At 44.1% G+C, this 24,231-nt stretch overlaps 1 long non-coding RNA gene across 1 annotated transcript in view; it reads left to right on the forward strand.

Moving 5' to 3' along the window:
• LOC117033216 (uncharacterized) overlaps positions 1 to 24,231 on the forward strand; it is a 111,136-nt gene that overhangs the window by 58,026 nt on the left and 28,879 nt on the right. Inside the window, exon 3 of the long non-coding RNA XR_004424852.1 lies at positions 12,324 to 12,364. This is a non-coding gene — a long non-coding RNA (uncharacterized LOC117033216). The remainder of the gene's footprint in view (positions 1 to 12,323; positions 12,365 to 24,231) is intronic.

Genomic DNA, 24,231 nt, shown 5'->3' on the forward strand with positions numbered 1-24,231 from the left:
GCTTTAGAGAAAAGCAGATATCTTTCTCTGGAACCACGCAGTTGCTCTTGTTTGTCTTAAACAGCCAAATCTCACCAATCAGAACCCTTGAAATCTGAAAAGGCTGGGCGTCATCTTTGCCCTCTCTTTAAGAATCTGCGGGCAAATTTGAGTTATCTGGCTTTTGTGCCCCTCAGACGTGACATTTCTCAGACAACTGAGGCTTTTTTCTGTCGACAGCAAAGCTTTTAGTTTAACCATTCAAGATAGACAGTTTGCAGGAATATATTAGCTGCACCTCTTCTCCAGCAGGATTCTTGCAGAGACATTAAGTGTTCATTGATGAAACAGGGCCATTATTTTGAATGTCACTTTTAAAGGCTTTGTCTTCTCTTTGCTATTCTTTTGTTCATTATATGCTATTTTGCAATTACATCACCCCATCTATCGTGGTAGTTAATATACATCTACTCCTTATTTAGTGGGAAAAAACGATGAGAACATCCCAAATGGTAAAATAAATGATGATGTGTTCACTCAGTGGGTTCCTCTGTGACCTTTGAAAAGGCTGTAGAAGGCTATTGATACAGAAATGAGAAGAGTGCAAAGAAGTTTATGCTCTATCGCTACGTGATGCAATAGGGCTGCTAAATAGTCTGTACACTGGAATGGTCCCTATGCCTGGGGATCCTGGTGAGCTCTGATTCCAGACTGTTCAGATCTGCAAATGCAGACGCCAGAATACTCACCCTTAGATGAAACTTAGAACTTAGAAAGTTCTGTGCATTCAATTAAAGGATTCCAGGCAAAGGAAGCAATACCTGCTGACCACCTACCCCGTGCTAGATGCTGTTTTAGGAACTTCCATTGTGATCTCTGTTATCATCCTGGTGATGACACTGAGGTTATCCTTGTTCAATAGAAGAAGATGCTAAAGCTAAGAGGAGTTGTATAGCTTACTCCAGTTTTCACACAGGTGAAAGACAGTGGAGCTAGGATTTGAATATAGATAAAACCAATTAGCTGTTGCCTCAGTAATGCTGCGTGATGCATGACAAACAACCGCAAAACCTCAGTGGTGTGCAACAGTAAGTGCACATTGCTTACCCTTCTGGGCTCAGCGGGGAGTTAGCCAGGCACTTCTGTTCTGGGCTGGTCTCACTCACACGTCTGGTGCTTGACTGGCCATCGGCTGATGTAGGCTGGTCTTCTCTGGGGCGACTGAGGTGACTCAGTTCTGCTCCACATGTCTTTCACCCCTCAGCAGGCTACCCTGAGCATGTTCTCATGGTAATGACAAGGTGGAAGAGAACACGAGGAATCACACAGGCCCCTTGAGGCCAGGCAGGGAACAGGCACATGGCCATTTCTACTGGTTAAACCAAGTCACATGATCAAACACAGCATCAAGGGGCGGAGCATATACTCCTCTTTTATGGAAGGAACTGCAAAGTTATGTCGCAAAGGGTAGATACAAGAAGGGTGAAAAAGCTTTCAGCCACATACAAGTTGCCTGTTTCAAACAGGTATTCTGATATCTTCATTTAGGCATTCATCTCATCTTTTTGAGGTTTTGGTAAAGTATGTGTGCGGTGGGGTGGGGACAGGAAAGTTGCTAGGGGGGAGCTAGGGAGAGGAAGGAGACAGACATATGTTTAACCAAAATAACAACATTCCATAGTATGTTATTGGCTATATGGAGGGGAAAATTGTCCTGTCCTTAAATAAATTGGGGGGATGCAGAATAAATCAGACTTACATTTTATCTACTGCGGTACTTCTCACTGCCTTTGATATTTCAATGTACATTGTGAAGATATGGGTGGAATATTAAATATTTCCCAGACTAATTGGATCCTGGGATACTTTTTATACAACCTTCCCATTAACATCTCTTAGAAAAAAAATATTCTGGGAAACCTGTTTTGGAAACACTGGACTAGATGATTTTTAGCAGATGACATTTCATGCCACGTTCTGTTATTCTACACTATTTTGTAACATGGGGATACACTCTGGGACTATGAAGGGAAGGAGAGAGTTTTTCTGTTGTTCTGTTTTGTTTTGTTTTTTTCCATCCCTACACTAAATGGACCCAGACTCATGACTCAGAAAGAAAGACAGAATAACTTTCCACAGCACTTCCTTGGCTATCAGCAGGTAATATGTTACTGCTGTTACTGTTTCTTGCTGCCAGGCTCTGCCTCTCAGATGCCACGTCTGGGCAAGGGGCTAAGGGACACGCATCTCGGGGTGTGCAGTGCATGAGCTTTGTGAAACTTCTCTGCTCCTCAGATATTCTTTCCTTTTCCCAATGGGTCTCACAATAGTTCTGGGTGCTCGAGAGCCCTGCAAGTCTTTCCTTCAGGTAACTGCTATCACGTAAATAAAATTGCAAGAGGAAAGGGAACACAATTTAAAGAGCCGTTATCACACACTGGGAATGCCTGTTTGAATACAATCAACCATATAGATTATAAGTAATGAATCTTCCTTTGGTGAGTGGGGCCACAAGATTTCTGCTTGTTACTCTTGAAGGCCCCATATGTAGCTGAAAATATCAAAATGACGTTAAAAAGAAAGAAATCTGTAACTCAGTGAAAAGTGGTTTAGTTTTTCTAACGGGTCTGTTTCATCGCTGTCCTGTCTCACCCTCAGCTCACCACCAAGCATTGCTGTCCTGGGCTCTGCCTCTTGCTATGTCCGGCTCCCCAGGGAGCCCAGTTCCGCCAGGACTAAGAGGCCATGACACCATTTTGTTTCTCCTCTGCTTGCCATCTGAGCAGCTGGAGGAATGGACCCTTGCACCTCGTTCCTGCCCTTCCCCCTTTGGAACTACATCCATTAATCTCTGACTTGGACCCAGCTCCCTGGGAGTGAGTACCAGTCTGCTGGAAGTTTCAGCATGGAGTGGGGATGGGAGCCTGTAACAAACTCTGCACCAGGCAACCACCTCTTACTTCCCTGCAGAGGCTTATTAACAAAAATGATTGTAGCTGACCTGGCAGGGTTTGATGTGACCTCTCGTCTGCTCTTCCAGTGATCCCCATGTCTTAGATGGCGCCGCGTTTACTGTTCTAGGATTCACACCCGCTACGTATGTGATAGTGTGTGAACTAGTGCTCTTTGGAACTTATGTTCATTTACAGAACACATTTCTCAGGTGTATAAAAGTTATGCACAAGTCTGTGTTGTTAATCATTTGAAATTTAATTTGAACACGACGTGTTTTTTTTCTTACTCTTCGATATTCCCTCTCTGTCCCACTCGAGCTTATGAAACACTTCAGAAGCAATCTGCATCTCCTTTCCTGTCAGTGTGGGGTTCCTGACTTTTACTTTAATTGGGGAGATGCTTAGGAGCCTAGGTTGGGGTGGGGCATCTCGGCCGAGGGAACTTAACGAGTAGAGCATCTGTGATGAAGCCCAGGATTCCCTACCCCACAGGCTCTTCCTCTCTCCCCATCCTTTCCCCAGGCTTGGTGGCCCGTCTACTAAGGAAAAGCTAATTGATAAGCCAGGTTGTCATCCCTCCCCAGCTCTGCGCTCAGGCTTCTGAGGGACTTTCCCAGAATTCCATTAGGCAAGGGCACAATATTGATTCATGTCCAGTGATTATTTCCCTTTGTCAATTAGAATTCTCAAAAGTGAGAAGGATTTTTTCTTGCTAACAAGAAGGTGTGAGTTGAAGAACTACAGAAGGCAGAACTCTAATTAGTTCTCAACAGGGGTTCCCCCTGTGGGAATTTGGTTCTACACACACACACACACACACACACACACACACACTCCATCCCTGCTCAAGTGTCATGACCCGCGCAAAAGGCAAGTTCAGTTCCCACAGGTGCAGAGAACCCTCTCTCCTAAATGAGGGAGAAGAGAAGAGTGATGAGAGCTGATATCCCTGCTCCCGAAAACAGGAAGCAGCCTGGATAGATTGACTTGATAGGGAGCTATCAGACTGCCGCTCGCCTCACACTGGGACTTTTATCACCGCCAGTCATCAGCACTCTGGCGAGCTCATGAATAATGCATTTCCCAGTGATTTCCTTCCTTATTTGCTAGCTCCAGGCAATATTGATTTTTTAAAAAAAGTCTAGATAGCTGAGCTGTGTTGTGGTAACATTTATTTAAAATGATTGGGAGACAGAGCACACATATGTTTATCTCGACATACGTGTGTTAGTATCTGTTGTCTGTGGATGAGGACATTTGTTTAAGGAGCCACCATGTTTATTCAGCATTTTTTTCCAAATCAAAGTTTGGTTCAGATTGAGGCCCTTGAAACAGCTGTGTGGTGTGGACAGGAAGGTGAGGCGGAGTGCACCGGGAGGGGTTACGGGCAGGGAAACTGAGCCATTGAGTTAGCAGGAAGGTCTCGTCTTATGCAGCTGACCTGGGTTTCTCTCCGCTCTCCATCTCATCCATGGATGCAAAGCCCCTCCTGGCTGTGCCCGTCTCCATATCCAAGGAGCAAATCTAAGGAGTCACATGTTAGAAATGCTCCTGCAACGGGACCAAAACAAAACAATGTGTGACCAGTGTTGGTGACTATGAGGCTGTGAGGCTCAGAGGTTGGAGAGAGAAGCAGTCGAGTGGGGTGGGGGCGTCAGAAGTTCCAGTGGGTGGCTCTGTCCTGCTGAAGCTGCCAGGACCAGCTTCCCCACATGTGGAGGGCTCCTGTGTACTTCGTTTCTGAGTCTCAGGAACTGACAGAGAGCAGCACATACCTAGAATTACTGTGCTGATGGCAGGTCTGATGCCCCCAGCCCTGCTCATCCACCCACCACCTCAGGCGAGCCACAGGCACTCTTGCAGTTTGACAGGCCGTCGTGGCCTCTCGCTTAATTATATTGTCACACAAGCTTTGAGGGACTCTAAGAAGAGAGCCCTCTTCAGGGAAATGTAATTCTCCCCCCAAACCATTCACTGGCTCCACTTAGCCCTCCCCTCACTGGCGTGCTGGTCTTTCCCTCTGAAAGCTCGAGAGAAAGTTCGGCAAGTGCCAGACGCCTGCTTAGTGTTGAAAGAGGGTCTAACGAGGCCGGCAGCTCCTTCAGTCATCCTCCCTCACAGCTTTCTCTTTTAGGCACTCCAGGGTTAAGTCTGCATCTCCTGGGGTGGGTACGTGGCAGAGGTGGAGGAGCCACAGTCAGCAGAGTCGTGGAGAGAACTCAAGATGTCGTGGAGGATCCGAGTGGTGGAGGGCACTGCCCGGCTGGCAGGGCAACTTCAGGTGTCTGCTGTCCGCTGACTTGACACTCGTACCAGTTAATAATCAGAATCCAAAGTCTCAGCCACATGGCACCCCCTACTCTTTCAAAGGTATTTTCACATCTAGTGTATTATGTGAATGGCCCCAAAAAGTCTAGAAGGCGCCCCCAAATCCTTCCTTCAGCTGTCTTACCAAACAGTAGTTTAAGCTCGCTCCTCTTTCCTTCAATCCCAAACTTGTGGAAAAAAGAAGGCCCCATACACACTGCCTCCGCTTCATGACTTTCAATCCTCCTCCCACCTTGACCTGGAGCCGCCTTCTTTAGGCTGACCACTAATGTCCAGGTTTAATCCTAGGGCTCTTTCTGAGTCCTCACTGGCTCTGTTGCATTTTCCCCCCCGTTAACCAGCTTCCAGTTCCCTGTACCTCCTCCCAGTGAACCCCACCTCCTCCCAGCCCACCCCCTCACCCCCACCCCCACCACTTCCGAGTACACCCCTACCACGTTACAAACTGGTAACAGGGTTAACCCAAAGTCATGGGTGTCTAATTGTATCATTCCACACATCAGATGCAGACAATATTCTGGATCAGGCAACCATGCTAACGGTTCTCTTCAGTCTTTCCATCTGGACAACCACTGACGTGGCCCACATGCAGAGGTGGCCCCAGGTCCCTGTGGCTAGTGACCCTGGGAAGTCACCCAGCAGGGGGTCTCACCCCTTCCCACTTCTCTGGTCCCCAGGTGGTCGCAGAGGCCTCAGCACTCTGTGTTTTCGGCTTCTCATTCCCCGTTTGCTGAGCAACACAGAGAACTGAGAGTTCACACCCTTTTCTCCCCCAGCCCCCACACCGGGTCGAGTCAAAAGCTTGAAGTTGTAACCCCTTTCAGGCTTGGGTCTTTGCTTCTGCTCACCTAAAAAGAAAGAGGCTGGAAGGGAAGGGCTTGTTTCCTCTGCAGGGCGTGCGTGAAAAGCTGGAGCACGCACCAGACAACTCTCGTTTATTTGAAATTGCTCCATGGTGCAAGGCCCTCTAATCGATCATGGCTCTGCACATGTCAATGGAGAAATGTGAGTTCCGTATTTATAGAGCCAGAAAAATGGGGGCTTGTCCCCCACCTCCCAGGTGTGTATTTATGCACTGATGAATGACCCCAAAGTGGATTTGTTATAGAAAAAGTCCGTGCCAAACTCAGGAACCTTGCATCTGCAAACACAGTCTGACAATTAGGCCTCTGAGCCCGGAGGCCAGCATGCAGGCTCCCCGTAGGTTTTCTGGCTGCGGCTCTCACTTCCTTAAAGCTGGGGTGAACCCAGGAGTTTTGGAATTTGGATGCTGATTGTTTCCACAGCGCTGTTCCCTGAAGCTGCTCTTTGTTCTGTTCTGTGTTTGTTTGTTTGTTTGTTTGGTTTCAGCGCTGGGGGTGGAGCTTGCAAAATCTCGAAAGCCAATAAAATGTAGTACAGGAGAACAGAGCTCTTACTCCAGTCTTGTCCCAAGAGGAGCGTCGTGAGGAATAAGGAGTTAATGTTCAAAGGCCCTCTGACGTAGTTAGATGGGGGGGTTCCTCGCAGACTTGGGGCCTCGAGATTGGATGGGCATTTCCCAGGAGCTCAGCCCTCCCAGCTCCACCTCGGGGAGCACTCAGGCCTGTTCCGAGACGTGACCCCGACTCTGCTGACGCCTGTTCCCTCCCTTTCTCCCCTCCAAACCAGCCTCTTTTTTCCTGCCTTCCAAACAATGGCACCCTTTGTTTTAAAAAGTATGGCGAAAGAGGAATCACACTTCCAAAGTAACATTTGTAGAAAGGAACAGGAGTGAACTATTAAGACAGGCCAAGTCTAAAGTGGTGTGTCCTGCTTGGGCTCCTGCAGGTCTTTCTCCTTTCAAAGGGCATCCCCGGGCGAGGTCTGAGCGGACTAACATCTGACCGGTCGCACATGCCTTGTGTTTTTTGCGCCGAGGGGGAAACAAACAGTGGCTGTGTAAGGGTTAAAAATCAGCTCCCTCGGTCAAGAGCCTCAAGCGACAGTTTCAGTCAGGAAGAAAGACAAGTGTTTGGTTAGTAACTGGATATGGCTGGCTAGAGCTGGGTTTTGGCCTCCCTTCCCGCTGCAGGTTGAGAGTTGGGGATGGCCCAGTTCTCGCAGTTATTTGGAAGAAGAATCGGGGCAGGAGACCCTGGAAGGCAGGGCCTGGGGGTGCTACCCACCCCTCCCTCATGCAGAAGGAAACTAAGGCCCGGGGTGGGCTGGGGACTAGCATCCAGTCATCTTAGTTAGTGGCATAGCAAAGAGTGGGAAAGTCCTGCTTCCGGTCCCAGTGTCCTTTCTGCAAAGCCCTGGATTGTTCTAGAATGTGGCTTTAGGTAGACTCAGATTCAGGGCTTCAGCCTCTGCTCAGTTGGGTTATCTCCTATTCATCTGTTTTCCTCTCCAACTAGATCCCTCTTCTATGAAATGGGGTTCAAAAATAGCTCTTCAGCTGGGTTCTTTATGTATTCAATGAGATGGTACATATAAACCAGAGACTAACACACTCAAAAAATGTTCGTTCTTGGGCTAACAGGAATTCTCCCAGGCTTGGGACCGTTCAAGCCAATGGAACCGCCTCTTCCCGATCAGTAAGGATGTAAATAAAGTCTCTGAACACCAGGTATTCCCGTTGAAGTCCTACGCACTCTCAGCCCCTTAATGGAAGAACCCTATGTCAAAGGGAAAGGCAAACGGGATGGGAAGAATAAAAGAGCCTTTGCTGAGCCAGGGGGAACTCACCCCCGAGAAGTGCCGAGTTAACGATGCCCAAAGCAGGCCTGTGAAGTTAGAGAGGCCTGGAGATTAGAAGACCAGGAGGAAATAATGCTTTTCTTGTCTGGGCTGCGGTGGCAGAACAGAGCAACAGCTGGCGGGCATATGCAGCCTGTTAGGGGCACGCTCCCATCAGACAGAAGGAAATCCTGCCCGGTGCTGGCAGGGCTGCAGCAGCCACTGGGGAGCAGGCGGTCTGGGGGTCTCGGGGAATCAGAGGCGTTGCTGCCAAGGCTCCGAGCCCTGTGTCTCCCCCACAGCTGCTGGAGCAGGGGCCTCCCCGCCCCCCCCAGCTGTTGGCCCCTAAGGCCCTTCCCCTTCCCAGGAGGTGTCGGATCCAGCGATACTATCGACAGAATCTCCGAGGAAGCCTGGCGTTTGTTTTGTACCGACTTCAAACCGCCTATGAATCCCCCTCCTCCTCGGGCTGTGCCCGGATGGCAACTCTGGTCCATTCCACAGCCTGGAATCCTTCTCCTCAGCCAGCTAGACAGTCAGTGTCCTTCTTCCTCCTCCTCCAACCTTCCCTTGGTTTTCCTTTACCAGCCAAGGGTCAAAGGCCTGAGACAGGGGCCAGGGCCGCTTGCCATCCCCTCGTGGACCCTCAGCCTCCCAGCCGCCGGCCCATGTGACAAGATGCCCAGCATTAGCGTCTGTTAATTAATCGGAAAACCGGCTCCCTGTTGGCCCGTAGCTTTTTACAGACCTGAATTAAACGAAGTGTTTATGTGACAGATATGTGGGAGGGATTTCAGATATAATCACCATCAATCTGGCTGCAGCCAAAATAAATTCTGTGAAAAGTAAAACAAACTATTGCACAGACAAAGTAGGCCTTAGGGGTCTCCAGCAATAATCTGTGTTTTCTTATTTAGCCACGTCTAATATTTCTGCTCTCCTCGGTATAGATAGGATCTCTGCACACGGGGTACTCTTGCTGCAGCTGACAGGGGTGGACACACGCTCCCTCCTGCTGAGTGGAGGGAGAGGGGAAGGGATGTTGCATATTTACATTTAAATTCTTAGTTCAAATAAACCAGCTCTGGAGGGGCACAGCGTGGGGTGGGGGATGGGCGATGGGGGTCGGAAGGAGGAGCCCAGCTGTAAGGTCTCCTCTCCTCCGACCTGCCGACCTGCCGGGGTTCAGGCTACAGTCAGGGCAGGGAGTAGAAAATCAGAGAATGTGGATCCTTGCAAAGGGGCTGCGTTAGGAGGCCCTCCGTGTGTGCGTGAGGTGTGCAGGCTTTCCGTGGGCTCTGTCTTCAGGTCTTTTAGCACTCCCATGGGGAAAGGGAGTAAAGAAATTGAGGCTCGGAGGTAGTCATAACTCGCCCGGCTCTAAAACAGTGTTGTGAGGTTTTGACCCTGACTCTGAAATCCCTGTTCAGTCTCTCTTCACTCTGCCTTGCTAAATAAAGAGGAACCCAGTTTCGCTGTTGTCTCTAGGCAGATGCCGTTGGGTCCCTGGTTCAGCCTTGCCGATAGGTGCCCTGCCTGCATCCCTCCCTCTCTCCCAGCTGGGGCTAGTCTGTGCTCCTGCCCCCATTGGGCTTCTTCTCCAGACTAGGCCTGGGTGAGGGAGGGAGGAGAGGCTGAGGGTCCCAGACTAGCAGCTGTCTGTCCTGCACATCTGAGGTCCCTCTGAGCTCCAGCTCCTTTCCCTCCTGGGCCTGGCCCGGTTGACCAGCCTAGTACCCCAGCAGCCCCCAACAGCAAAGACTCCAGCTTACTCCATACAGATATCCAGGCGCTTGAAGCTATCTCTCCCGTTCACCTGTACCTGGGCTTGGCAGACTTGCTGAGATTACACAACTCTGGGGAAACCCCTTCCTCCCACGATCCTCCCGCGATCCTTCCACGATCCCTGCCCCACTGCTTAGCACTTGCCTGGGCCTGGGGCTAGACCTCAATATCTGGAATGGCCATGTGTAGCTGTTTCTTACTGATTCTGAGAGCCCCTCTGGAAATCGACCACGAGGGCTGTTTTTCCTGTTTTTGTTTTTTTTTCCATCTGCTCCTCTATTTCTCTTTGCAAAAACCCTATCTAGGGTCAAAAGGCCCATGCTCAGTGGGAGAAGATACTAGATCTGTGATTCAGGCCACAGCTACTCCTCCTCCCTTCAACAAAAGTAACAGGACAGACTCCCTGCTCTCCAGCCACCCTGCAGCACCAGGAACAGTTGATTATATCACAGTTAAGCTTATGTACACTTGGGTAGACCAGAAAGAAAACCTCTTTATGAAGTAAAAGTGTGTTTGGGGCTTTGCAAGCCTATTCATTCATTTATTCATTAATATTTATGGAGAATGTGCTGTGTGCCAGGCACTGTTTTAGGCCCTTGGGATGCATCATGAATTAAAAATCCAGTCCCTGCCCTCCTGGAGTGTATATTCTCCTAGATATAGGCAGATGATACATAGTGGTCATAAACAATAAGAAAAGTATACAGTGTGATAGAAAGCAAAAAAAAAATGTCAATGAATAAAACAGATCAAGGTAAGAGTGACTGGAGATACTGGAGGATGAGTCACATGTTCAAATCAGGGGTTAGGGGCAGACCTCATGGAGAAGGTGATGTTTGAAGATAGACTTGAGGAACACGAGGAAGTTAGCCATGAGGGTATCTGGGGAAGGGTGTTCCAGGCAGAGGGAGCAGCTAGTGCAAAGGCCCTGAGGCACAACTGTGTCTGGCATGTTGAAGGAACAGCGAGAAGTCCAGAGTGACCCTGGTGAAGTGAGCAATGGGAGAAGTGGAAGGATGTGAGATCAGAAAGTTAACAGGGACCAGACCATGTAGGGCCTTGCAGACACCGTAAGGACGTAAATTTTTTTCTGTCCCTACTCAAGTAAATTCATAAAGGCAGTCTCTCTCATTAGGCAGGATAGAGTGTAAGAAATTTCACAAATATTTCTTGAAGTTGTGTGCCAAATCTTGAGGCATATATTGATGAGTAAGGCAGTCTCTACCTTCAAGAAGTTCAAGTCCCAAGGGTTGTGTGGCCGCATGAGGAAAGAGCACTGGACTAGGGGTTAGGAGACCTGGGTTCTAGTTCTGCCTTTCTATTTAAATCTGACCCTTTGCTAAACTTCAGCTTCCTGTCACTGAAGATAATTATCCATGCCCTGGTCACCTCCTTCGTGCTAAAGTGATCAAATGAATTAAGGAATATAAAGACTCTGAAACCTCGAGAGCCCTGTATAAACAGGAAGGGATTAAGCAGTCTAGTTAATATGGCCACGGCCCTACGTCCTGGTCCTTGGGCCCAGTAGACTCAGGCTGTGTTATAGTATTTGCAATGCCCACGGTTCTCTCCGTGACCTCATTGGCACTCAATTCGCTTGGTGAGAACCACCACTGCCATTCATTCAAGTTAATGCAAACCTCCAGCATGTAAAATACATCCAAGGGTGTCTGCTTTGCAAAGGAAATTTACCCATTCCTTCTCTATTTCATGCTTCCCTGATCAGATAAAGCCGCATTTGGTGCTAACTTTTAAGTCAAGTATGCGCTACTCCAACCAACAATAACAAAAACAGGCCCACAGGTTGCCAAGCACGGTGAGCTTTTAAAATGCATTCAGACAGTGTGAGGATATTAATAGGGAGACACATATCTCATTTCAGCCTACAAAGCAGATCCCACAGTGGGACATGGAAATGCTGGGTGCTTGAAGGTTAGCTTAAACTGGAGAGAGGAACTCAGCTGGAATACAGACACGCCTCAGGCTGTGTCCCAGATGCTGCGCTTCCAGCTCTCGTGGCACAGTCTGTCAACTGCCCTCTGTTTTGAGTGGAACTGGACACTTGGTGATGGCCAAAAACAGCAGTTGAGTAAAAGAATGAAGCTCCATAAAGATGGTGATGGAGGCAGTGAAAGATATAACTGGACAGGCCCTTTGGAAATCATGTTCACTCTTCCTTTATTTTGCAGGTGAGGACGCCAAGACGTGCAAGTCACATTGTGACTGCAATAATGACAGGACTCTAATGCCATTTTCACTGTGGGTGCTTTTGCCTTCTCTGGAAGCTCAACAGTCTAAATGTCCTTAGCTTTCCTTTTTGTGTGACAGTGGCCTTCTGGACGTAGGACTAGCTGAGTGGATACTTGGAGATTTGGGGGCCCAGTGATGGGGATGTTGGTCACCTTAGAAAGAGCTCTGGATAAGGCTCTGGACTTATATACAGGGTGATATTTACCTCTCTGTTTTCTCAAATGCAGAACATGAAGCATAGCTTAGAGAATGTGAGTTGAAGGACTCAGAAAACTGAAACTGTGCATGTAGATTTTTATGACCATTATTTTCATCTCTCTTTTCCAGATTCCAACATGTCATCTGGAGGACATGGTTCTGAATTAGCGGTGAGTCTCTGAACAGGGCATGAGGGGAAGCTGGATATCCCCAAATGGACCCCTAGCCTTCATGGTCACCGTACGCAGGGCTCCTCACCACCAGTGTCCACTCTCCAACCCCCACCTCCCTCCCACACCCCAGCCATACTAGCCTTCTCTTCAGTACTTAAGTTCGTCCTCAGCTTTGCAGTTGTCTCTCCTTCACCTGGGGAATTCGTCCGATCCTTTCAAATGAATGCATCACTACTTCAATAGGACCGTTCCCAAGTCCCCAGGCAGATTAGTTGCTATCTTCTCGGTGTCATAGGGAAGAGAACGAACTCTAGAGCCAAACCTTGTGCGTTTAAATCCCAGCTCTGTCACCTGCTAGGGGCTTGCCTTGCACACAGCAGTTAGCCTTTCGGTGTCACAGCTTCCTCATTTATAAAATGGGGATAATAAAAGAATCTGGATCATAGGGTTATTCTGAGAAGTAAATTCATGTAAGTTAAAGCATTTAGAACAATGCCTGGTTCATGGTAAATGTTACATAAATATTTTCTATTATTATTAATATCATTGGAGTACTTAATATATCATGTGTAATACAATGGATTACGTATCTGCCTCTCTTACTTAGGCTATTAGAACCAGAGCAGTGCCCTGTTTTTGTTTTCTCAGTGTATAACACCATGTCAGGAACATATTAAGTGTTCAATAAACCACTTAAATGATTGGTTGGATAAATGATTAGGCACAGTTTGTGTGGCTCCGTCTATGACATCATATATTTTTTCCAGTACATTTCAAAGGACAAGCAGTCTTTCAACTATATATCTGTGGCCTTCGTATGAATTATCGTATGGTTTTAAAAATACCCCAATTCTCATTTTTGTTTAAATAACAAAAGAAAGTTGTCTTGGAATTATAATCCGTAGAACTACAGTATGAAATCAAGTGAAACTCATTTGGTGATAAATCTTTCCACTTAGAATTACGGTCCTAGTCGCACTGTTCTCGACATGGTTTCAAGAACAGAGTCCAGGGTTGGGTTATTTGAAGAGCAATTGAAATAAAAGAAGATCCCCCTCCCAAGTCTTCGGGATCATATGGATGGTGTGAGGGGTAGAAAAGCCTCCAGAAGCAACCAGACAAGTTAAGGATCTGCAGCATGATGGGGAAGTCAGAGTAGGGTTGGGGTTGTCATTTCCTCGAAGAAATGGATTTTAAGCCACTGGTTCTAATTCCTGCTCTTAATTTTGTTGCTATGCTCACTATCCTGAAACTGACGCCCAACAGACTCTCTGCCAAATTGGGTTTAGAGTGAGAGTACCGTGGGGTTAACAGCTATCTTCCTATTGTAGTCTTAATTTTCTCTGTCCAATTGTAGTCTTAGATACAACAAAATACAGTCCCTCCAAGTGAGTGGGGGGTTCAAGTTCAAGCACATGGTCTCTTTCTGAGAGTGAAGACCATAATCTAACAAATGACCATACGGTTGACAATATTGACAATATTTAGATAGTAGCTGAGGCAGCAATGTAAATATGTGTTTCTGAATATAATATGCACGCACTAGCGGTTACATTCATATTTAAACAATTTAAATGAGGGATGAAAAATCAGGAGTATTAACATACTTTCTTCACCTATTTTGTAATATGATTTTTCAGGCCAATAGACACAGAACAGGATCCATTGGGTGAGCCAAGTAAGGGATATGATAAATTGTTTGGGAGGACGACCCCAACAATTCCTCCCTGCCCCGGATGCACGTGCCTCCCATCAAGAGGTGGAGGCTATTTCTCCTCCCCTTGAACCTGGGCTGGCCTTGGGATTTGCTTTGGCCAAGAGAATTCTACAGAAACAATGCTGTGCCAGTTCTGAGCCTTGTAAGAGGCCTGATAGCTTCCATTTTCACTATCTGAAAGCTCTTGGGGCAGGGTGGTTGGGGGAGAGCAGGGAAGGACGGGGGTAGTCAACCCCCACCATTCTGCCTCTCCATCCTAGATACCTGGCATGGAGGTGTGCAGCTATCTTGGTTCCTCCAGTCCCAGTAAAGATCCACCCCTCCACACTGCTTGGAAAAGAGATAAGCTATCCCCTAAAAACCCTGTCCAAATAACACCATCATGAGCATATATTATAGCTGTTGTTTCGAGCCACTTCTCTTTGGAAGGTTTTGTGACACAGCAATGTATACCTGAAACAAAGGATAGCACCAGTCTACATCAGTGTCTGAGATCCTGTGCGATCTCTTCTTCGGATTAGGACAGGCTGGGAAAAAAACTCGAGTGCCTCTCTCTCCCCATTGCTCATGGCAGACACTGTTGGCTGATATAACTTTCTTTCCCATTCAGTCAAGGTGCTCCTTTAAACCTTCCCACAGGGCTCTGGACAGCAACTACTAAGCCATGGATGTAGGTCTTTGAACTGAAACTATTTGCCATTCTAGGATTAGTCATCATGTTTCTATCAATAAGAGAAAAGGGGACTGGTGTACCCTCATAATTCATCAGCACCTCCCAGATTCATGGAATGTTAAAAATGAGAGAACTTTCGAGATCATCTAACATAGTGGTTCTGAACCCTGGCTGCAGATTAAAATTACCTGGACGGTTTTAAAAATTGATGTCTGAGCCTCACCCCCAGAGGTTCAGATTCAATCGGGCCTCAGTATTTTAAAATATGCGTATTCCTTAGTCATGAAGAAATTTGACTTCACAACTTGGGGCCTGAAGGGATGGATCACAGCTGGCTGAGCCCTGTTGAAGGTTGTTGGGATATCAGGGGCCGATAGTCCAAGGATTCTGAGCCCCAGAAAGTGGGCTCAGAGGTTCCTCAAGGGAACTCAAAAGGGTTCATGTGAGGGAAAAGGAGGGTAGGGCAGGTACTCAGGCACTCAGCCAGCTCCTAAGTCGGAAGATAGACGTCCCTTCCTTTCTGTCAGGAAAAGCTAATCTGTGAAGGCAGCTTTTGATATATGGCTCCAGATGTGAGTGGAAGGTACAGTCCATGCTTTGAGGTTTTTCCTGTGGAGAATTTCGTAAACCTCAGACCTGCCTGTCAAAAAGAACTGAGACGAAGTACGAAGCACACGAGAGATGTGTTTGACACAAGAGGGTCAGGAAAGTTCAAGGTGCCTTCTTTCTCTCTTGGCAATTTTGGCAGGAATGCTAAAACACAACAAGGGGATTGGAAGCCTATGACAGTTACATTTGAAGGCTTCGTTTTTTTGGTAAATTATGACATCCTGTCAGGTATATGAGTTGGTAGCTTTGATGCAAGCATATAAAACAATCTCACCTCTTTACTGAAGTCTGAAGAGATGTTCTGCGTGTAAATCAAACCATGAGTGAGATAAAATTGCTTTTGATCACTTCACATGAAAGGTGTTAGGAATTTTCAAGCCGTTACCATAATTAAAGTGCTGAGGAAATGGAAAAAAAAAAATCTTACTTGAATGTCTCTCCTTCCACTCATTCTTAAAATATGATTTCTGGAGAAAGGTACATTCACCCACTTTAACTTTGTAGTTTGAAGAAAAGTTACAGCTTTGAGGGACAGCAGGAAAATTGTCTTGCACTTGAAAACACTACATGAATGATACCGGAATTTGCAAAGAGGAACCAAGTTTCTCCTCACAGCCTCAGCCAAAAGGAATAACTTCTCAAGAGCTCATTTTTGTCAGTCAAGGGGTTGCCTGGAGTTCTTTCCTTCCTTTCCTGGGCCTGCTTCTTAATCTCCCATCTGTAGGGTCACAGTAGGGAATAATCTTTGCCTGACTTGTTCTTTCTACAGGTCTTATTAAAATCACTTTTTATATTTGCTTTATATGCCAATCACAGTTTTTATTCCATAATCATAGGCTAAAAATGGGAGCCGCATCATTACTCAAGGGAATACCCCCACCTGCTCACTCAGAGTGCCTCAGTGGCTGCCTCCTTGGTCATCCTGGCTCCATGCCCCCTGCTCCAAGTCATCCCGTGCTGTCTCAGGTTGAATAGTCAGAAGCTTGACTGCGTTGGCCACTGCTCCACTCAGAAATTTAAAGGGATTTCCTTTTGCTTACAGAATCAAGCTCAAACCCCTTAGCCTGGTCTTCAAGATCCTATATAATTAATCCAGTTTTATCTCTGACACTCACCTGACTTGAAACCTTGGCTCCAACCTGGCTGCTTTACTTGCTCCTGTTCCCATTTCAAGCACCTTAACTTCCATCCTTCCAGAAATGCCCTCTTCCCTCTGATACAATTCCTGCAAGGTCCGGCTCACTTTTACCTCCTCTGGGAAACTTTCCCCAGTTACTCTATCAAACTCCCTTGAGCTTTGGTGGAAATTGTTTCATATTTAGCGCATGCACACACACACACACACACACACTTACATGTGTATCTTATTTTCCTTTCTAGATGGTAAGATTTTAATCAGATATTTATTGTGCATCAACCATGTGTGAGCACCTGAGCTCCCTGCAGGAGTGCTGCAGTGAATAAGTCAGATGAGGTCCCTGCCCTACAGAGCTTACAATCCAGTGAGGAACAATCACCATTCAGTGTGACAAGTGTAATTTGGGGAACAGTACTGGATGCCATGGGAGAACATAAGAAGACCACACTGAGGTCACTGTCAGATTTTGATCTTCCCCTGTAAGACCAACAATAGGGAACTTTCATTTTCTCATGTAACATGCAATCCAGAGGTAGGTGATTCCAGGCTTGATTCATTTAATAGTTTAATCATGTCAGAGCTTCAGGTCATGTCTCCAGGGTTCCCTCCGTTTTCACTTTATGGTCAAAGATGGCTTCCACAGCTTCAAAGAGCATACATATCCTCACAGGGCAGAAAGGTCGAGCAGGTAGAAGGGTTGTGGCCTCTTCCACGTACCTCCTTTTTATCATGTGGGAAAATATTTCTCAGAATCCTCCCTGCAGTCTTCAGTCTAATATCATAGGTGTGGACTGGATCACATACCTACTTTTAAACCAATCACTGGCGAAGGGGAATCAGATTTCCATGATTAGCTTAAACCAAATATGACTCATCTTCTGAAACTGGAGACAGGCCCTATCTTCCCTAAAGGCATTGTCACCCAATACTTGAATAACATTGGAGTTTTTTAGCAAGGAAGAAAGAAAAGATTACTGTTGGGGCAACAACCAACAGTGTCTGCCACAAAGCATCTCCTAAATACAATAACTCAAACCCCTATACATACTAAAGGCCTAGCAGATGGAAAGGCATGCTCATATCCAGGCATGAAAACTATTTGCATCCATTTGCACTATTACATTCAAGATGTGTGGCTTTCAACAAAAAATTATGAAATATACAAAAAGGCGAGTTAAACAAAGAACATACTTTCAAGAGACAAAGCAATCAACATAATCAGACTCAGATATAACAGATGTTGGAATGATCAGAGAATTTTAAATAACTGTGGTTTACATGTTAAAGGTTCTAATGGAAAAGAATGTACAGTGCACAGTAGCAGATGGGTAATTTCAGTAGAGAGATGGAAATGATAAGAAAAAAATCAAATGAAAAATGCTAGAAATGAAAGACACAGTAACATAGATGAGGAATGCTTTTAGTGGGCTCCTTAGTAAACCTGATACAGCCAAGTAAAGAATCATTGAACATGAAGATATATCTTCAGGAAATTACCCAAACTACAGTGTGCACATGTATGCTGCATTCATTCATGCGTGCATACACACACACATATACATACACAAAAGAAAAAAAACAGAACAGAGCATACAAAATCTGTGGGCCGATATAAAATAGTCTAATATACATGTAAATTACAATTCCAGAAATAGGGAAAGGCAGAAAAAATATTTAAAGAAGTAGTGACAGAATTTTCCAGAGTTAATCATAAACACTACCCATGGATCTAAAAAGCTTAGAGAACACGAAGCAGAATAAATACAAAAGCAAAGCAAAACAAAATAACTTAGGCATATCATATCCAAACTCTTGAAAGCCAAGAATAAAGAGAAAAGCTCGAAGACAGCAAAGAAGGAGGAAAAAAGATATTATATACAGATGAAGAAAGATTTTTGAAATTACAGCAGAATTCTTATTAGAAACTATGTAATCCAGAAGATGATGGAGTGACATCTTTAAAGTGCGATGGGGTGGATAGGGGGGACTGCATCAACCAGAATTTTATACCCAGTAAAAATATCTTTCAAAAGGAGGAAAAAATAAGACTTCCTCAGACAAACAAAAGTATTGTTGACCACAAGTAAAAAATGGGAATGGTATCCCACTATGGTTTAATCTATTACTAATGAGCAGTGAAGCTAATTGTTTATTTTTGTTTAGTACTGACTTGTAGTTTGTCTTATTTAAATTGCTCATTCCTATCTTTCACTAACTTATTTACTGGGCTTTTTCTTTTCAAGGTTTTAAATATTTTGAATACCAATCCTTTGCTATACAGCAGGTTCTCTAATAATGTCATTTCATTCAATCTTGTTCCATTATACCATTGATGAGATACCTTAGGAACTTAACTCTTGTTTATATTAATTAGCCCATGGTAAAATTGGTTTTGTTATATGTTGTTTGACTTCAAGTCGCAGAACCAATTGACGGCAGTAAGTGATGACTTACTTTATATGTAGCAAATATATTTTCATTATCTGTTACTTTTAGTATGTTTATGGTGACTTCTGTTGATAGAATTTTATAATTTGACAAAATTAAATGTATTCACTTTTCCCTCTATAGTTTTTGCGTGGGCTTTCCCATCACATCCCCTAAGATTTTCTTCTAAGGTTTATAGTTTTGTATATGTTTAGGTCTTTAATCCTTTTGGAGCTTATATTTTGATATAGTTAAAAGTAGTGAAGTAAATTACTTTTTTCCAAATGGTCAGTAAATTACCCCAGTATTATGCTTTGAATAGTCATTCATTCTATCCTTTCTCTATTGATTTGAAATGCCACATTTATCAGATAATACATTCCCATATAGTCATGGCTCAATTACTAGATTCCCTTTTGTCCTATTGAGCTATTTTGTACTAATTTCACAATATTTTATTTTCCATAGCTTCGTATTATGTTTTGATATTGTGATAGGCAATGGCCAAGCTTGTCCTGCTCAGCTCCTAGCTGACGTGCATGCCTGAAATCTTGAAAAAAGCAGTCTAGAAGAGAGAACATGCTTTTCCACATTTCTGAAGTAGTTCAGCAGAGAATGGGCCTTAGGATGAGTAGTGATAATAACCAGGCATCACACATGGCCTGACGTATTGTCTTAGGGCAACCAGACATATTTGATGCCTAGCTATTGTCATTTACTCTGTGTTGAATGTAGCATTATAGCATTTAGTATGGCATTATAGCAATATAGCAAGAAACTGAGCCTGATAACAGGTCTGGATAATGTGGCTTACCAAAAGCAGTTTTGTAAAAGCCAATCTGGGGTGTTGAGTTGTTGTGGCCGGGGACCTGTGGGCTCCAGAAGACACTGTTCAGTACTTACCATCACCTGTCTGTTTCCCCTGGCAGGCTGACCATCGCCAGCCCTCAGGCCTGTCTCTCATGGTGGAATTAAGGTAACCCCAAGAAGCTGTGCTTCATAAGCTCTCCTGCTTGAGGCAATCTTTTATCCTTCAAAGTCATTGCAATGACATGTACTCTGTATTCTCTCTATGTGCCTGAGTGTTTCTTCTTACTTGTCTTTAAGCCCAGCCTCTATTGGACTACTTCAGAAATTTCAAACAGCATGCACTCTCTTTCAGAACTTCTTTCTCAAAATTGCCTTGGATATTTTTTCATATTTTCTCTTCTAGAAGAATTTTAGAATCAGTATGTATGTTCTGTGAAAAATCCCACTGGGAATTTGATTGTGATTTCCCTGAATTTATAGAATAATTTGTGGAGGATTGAGCATCTTTACTATGCCAAGTCTGTCCGACCAGATACATGAACATTTTCTCCATTTATTTGGGTTTTCTTTTATGTCCTTTCGTAAAATTTTTATCATTTTTCTTCATGTATATCTTGCAGATTTTCAGTTTATTTTTAGATATTTTGCAGTTTTGTGTCTTTTGTGAATAGGATCCTTTTTCATAACATTTTGTAGTAGTTATTGTAGAATAGAGGCAAGCTATTGTTTTCATATGTTAATATTATGCTTGGCCTCCTGACCGAACTCTGTGAAGTCTAGTAATTTACTTCAGATTCTCTTAGATTTTCTCAATACACAATTATGTTGTCTGCAAATACTGACAGTTTTGTTTCTTCCTTTCAAATTTTTATGTCATTTGTTGTCCTTGTCATTTAACTGGGTGGGACATCTGGGTCAATGTGAAATAGTTGAGGGCATCCTTCTCTTATTCCTGATATCAGCAGGAATAATTCTCTTATTTCATCATTAGCAAGGATATTTGTTCTAGGTTTCTGGTTGGCATTTTTTTGTCAAGAAAAGAAATTTTTTTGTCTATTTCCAACTTGCTAAGAGTTTCTGGGAAATGAATGTTAAATTTCATGCAATAATTTTTTCTGCTTCTATTGAGATAATTACAGAATTGTTCTCTCCTAGTCTATTAATTTAACAGTATTTTGAAATGTTGAACCAACATTGCATTTGATGGATTAAACTCTGTATGATTTTTCCTAATTGTGGTAATAATGCTTTTAGTTTGCTTATACATACTTAAATAGGACAGGCAGTCTTTGGTTTGACTGAAAACTGACTGTCTCAAAGGTCTCCCATGACTCCACTGTTTCGTCATTTTTGTCTGTATTTTGTCTCTAGTGAGTGAGTTCATGGTCATCTTCTTCAAAGGTTTTATTGCAGATGATTTAGGAGAAACTAAGGATGTTTGGGACAAATCCTTAAGCTTTAAAAGTTGGCATCATAGAGGACAACCAGGGCATACCAACTGATGATTGGTGTCTGTCAAACACGATCCTACATTTGAGGTGGGCTGAGGGGTGGGTAAAGGGATCACTTGTGACCCACGATAGCGTTGTGTATAGTTCATCTTCGTGGAAGGAAAAATGGAAAAGTACAAATGATTACATAAGAGTAGAGAGGATATACCTCCTTGGAGTCAGTCAATCCAAAATCCAGGACACAAACAGAAGGCTAATGTTCTTTGGGTTTCCATGACAACCGGAGGTGGATGTATCATGCTGTTAATGACACTTAATGCTTCAGGGACTGTGACTTAAAAGGGCCCCTTCCAAGGAAGGCCTTGCTCCTAATTTTGTATTGTAGCTGCGTTGTTTCCTCAAAGAGAGACCCCAAGGTCTATAAGCCTTCGATCCCACAAAACCTGACTTCATCCCTAATTACAACCCCAGGCATGGCTTTGCATACCAGCCACAAAGCCTGGACCCAGTGTTCTGAAAGCCCTTTCTGGCAACTCTGATAATTCTCTCAGTTTAGCAATTAGAGTGGGTGGCAGATTAAGTTACCCTGTTGCTTCCCAGCTGGGCTAGGAAAACTGTGGCCTGACACAGAAGCCGGTGGGTGTCGCGTGGAACAAGTGCTCAACTATCTCACACTTTTCACTTGGTGGGAGCACGTGACCAAATTCATTATTAACGCTGAGCTGATCTGGTTACCTTGATTGACACTAAGTGATTTCAGCCTGGGCTATATTTGTCTTTGTGGGGAAAATGACTGCTGCAGAGCTGAAAGGTTATTTCCCTCTTCAAATACATTTGGGGCTGTCACTGTGGAGTCACGCACCCTGACATCAAAATCGGACCCACGGGCTTTGGAGGACAGCAGATGACATCATGGGCAAAAAATGGTGTCAGCTTCATTTTGTTTTTTCCTTCTCTTTCTGAACTCTGACAGAGAAGTAGTTTGTCTAGAATTTGCAAGGCTTTCAGGTGAGGAAAAGGAAGAATTAGTAGCAGCAGTACTTATTTTACACATACAAAAATCGTTTCCAGGACACGTTTCTCTGTTCTCCTGGTCCCTCTCTGTTACTGTTAACCTTAATTTAAAATTTTATTTATTTATTAGGGCTTTGGTGTCTAAGTAATAGGACTAATAAACCATTAACTTGCTATTGAATAAAAAGTTAACCTCTTAGAATAAAATATTCCTTAATACAACACTTATTTTTGGTGATAGAACCAAAAGGGAAAATACAACCTACAAGAAACTCCATCCTTAACTCTGATACCCTTTCTCATGATTGCTAGAAGACAAGTCTATGAATGACCTAATGTTTTGTTTAAAATGTACTGTTACGTGAATTCCAAATGCATGCAAGAAATACATCAAATCTAGTAGCACAGGTAAAAATTGGATACTGCCAGTCCATCAACTTCAGTTAGGAAATTTCAATTAGATCAAAGGGGAAATTCTAGCCTAAAGATATCAAATAGCGTTACAGTGGCTTAAAGTGGACTATTGCCCTACCTCATAGGATTTAGTTATTTTGGATAAAGTAAAAGTTAATAAATTTAACAAGCAGTTGTGTTCATGGACGGGTCCTCTGGACTGGGAATTTAAAAAAACAATTTTAGAAAACAGAGAAACTCTGCCTTTTGTCATTGTTCTTGTTATAGCACATGCTTCTGGTTCTCTGTTTACTGTTGGTGTGTTGAAGAAGGACCTTATTGCAGGGTCCACATCTGGTGGGTTTAGGCCAGAGAAGTGATAAAGCTCATTTCAACAGAGACCTGCCTGTGGAAATAGTTCTTATACCAGACCGAGTCAGGGGTAGAGCTACTGTTTCGCTTCAAATCACAAAGTCATAACTACCGAATCTGCTCCTCCCCTCTTGGATCTCTGCCTTCTCTCCAGGGTGATGACAGTGAGATGGGCTGGCTTCTCAGTAGACAGAGAAATAGGAGGGAATGTCCACTGACCTAAGGAAAATATCTCATGAAAACATGGTTTCTTTTATGTAAAGAGGCATATAAAAACGCATGTAAACAAGCATTTTTTATTTGAACATTAAATTTTATTGGTACAGAGCACGTGTTTTGTTATACTGGTGACTAATGCCTTTTAAAAATGAGATTCTGAAATGCCATTCTGTTTATGTAACGAGATAAAAAACTTTTAGAACATTGTTCTGGTACAAACCCCTATAATAATAGCTGATTAATAACAAGACAACTCGAGGTGCCAAAAATATTTTCTGCAGAGCCCTCTATTAAGTGGAAAAAAAGTTTTGGGTTTTTTTCTTTAATGTTATCCAAATGGTTTTTGTCTGAGAAACTTCTATAACTAGGCCTCAAAAGTCATCAGTTTGCAAATATTGGTGTGCAAAAAATATTTATTTGCATGTAGCTACCCCGACTGGTCCCTGTTTTCTTGTCTAATGGGGTCAGTAGGAGAATGATTTATTAAAAAATAAAACATCTAGTTAAAATAAATTTATCTACGAGAAACAGAGAAAGAAAAATGTAGGAATGAAAGTTAATAAACACACCAAAAGTTGCTTATTATCAAAGAAGGAAGTTATTTTTATGTCAACACTGACTGTCTTGGGAAGCCTTGGTTATGGCCCCTGATCATGATTTGTCTTTTGTAGAAAAGCGCTTTTAGACTGCGAAGGAATTCCTGATTGTTGACTAGTAGGCTGGTGATGATGGTGATCCCATGTATGGGAGTACGCCTGTTCGAAGAAACAACAGGAAAAGCCAAAGAGGCAAAGCAAACAAAGATCCTTTCAACAGAGAAAAAAAAATTACTGAAATAACGAATGTGGTTAGAAGCGCATCTTTTCCCAGGTTGGTCATTTTCTTGCACCAGGAAGTGTATGACAGATGAGTCTCAGGTCAGGTTAACAGGAGTCACGGAGGTCCTCCTTCTCAGACAGGCCCGAGACCCCGGTGTCTCGTAGAAGTGTGGATCATGGGCCGGAGCATTTTCCCAGCCTCTGGGAGATTTAGACTTGGACC

This window comes from Rhinolophus ferrumequinum, chromosome 13 (assembly GCF_004115265.2).
Source record: "Rhinolophus ferrumequinum isolate MPI-CBG mRhiFer1 chromosome 13, mRhiFer1_v1.p, whole genome shotgun sequence".
NCBI classification, from domain to species: Eukaryota; Metazoa; Chordata; class Mammalia; order Chiroptera; family Rhinolophidae; genus Rhinolophus; species Rhinolophus ferrumequinum.